Raw genomic sequence first — 990 nt, forward strand, 5'->3', positions numbered from 1 at the left:
CTGGTTTAGTCCTGGATTTAGTCCTGACCTGGTTCAGTAAGTCCTGGTTTAGTCCTGGATTAGACCTGGTTCAGTCCTGGTCTAGTCCTGGTTTAGTCCATTATCATTTTTTTCATTTTGGTTTCGGAGACAAATAATGAAGAAATTAAATAGTTTTTTATTTTTTGTTTTATTTTGAAAAACGACACACAGATTCAGCGACTTGAACGTTCACACCGGAGTCACACACACGTCACATTTAACTGGAAATGTGAACGACCTCAGAAAAAAAAATCAGATTTCACAAAAAAATCCAAACTGAGCTTTAAGTCTGAACGAAGTCTCTGTGTTTTTGATTTAAGTTCGTGCAGATCAGGGGTGGGCAAACGTTTTGGCTCGCGGGCCACATAGGGTCCTAAAGTTTGACTGAAGGGCCGGACAGAAGACAGGACATAACGTGTGAAGAGCTCAGATTCATTACATTCTTATTCACGTTTATGTAGGACTTCAGACGCGTGAACGATTCAGACACATAAAAGTGTATAGACCTGTTCCACTGCACAACACAGGTGAATGAACATCATGAAGTCACCGTTTTCAAATCTGACTGAAAGTAGCTTGAAAACAAAGCGCGCACACACACACGCGCTCGCACACTCAGTAAAATCAGACTCTATGATGTTGTACACATTGATAATTACAACTCAAAGTCTAAAGGTTTTCTATGTTTGATTTTTACCAACTTAAATGGAAGCAGTGCAGCCTTATGTCTTAAGCACCAACTACTTCACTCATGGTCCGAATAACTCCTGTAAGAACACTTTCCCATAAAGCATTGCGGCCAACATAATATGCCGTACCTCAATGTATATATAGTGCCCCATCTACTGGGAAACACCGGAAATGCAAGACAAAAAAAACATCAACAAGGTTAATTATTGTCATTTCCAGTTGGGCGGGCCGGATTAAAAGGTGTAAAGGGCCGTAGTTTGCCCACCCCTGGTGCAGATC

Source organism: Boleophthalmus pectinirostris, unplaced genomic scaffold, assembly GCF_026225935.1.
Source record: "Boleophthalmus pectinirostris isolate CB_2022bp ecotype Guang Dong unplaced genomic scaffold, ASM2622593v1 HiC_scaffold_7, whole genome shotgun sequence".
In the NCBI taxonomy this organism is placed as follows: Eukaryota; Metazoa; Chordata; class Actinopteri; order Gobiiformes; family Gobiidae; genus Boleophthalmus; species Boleophthalmus pectinirostris.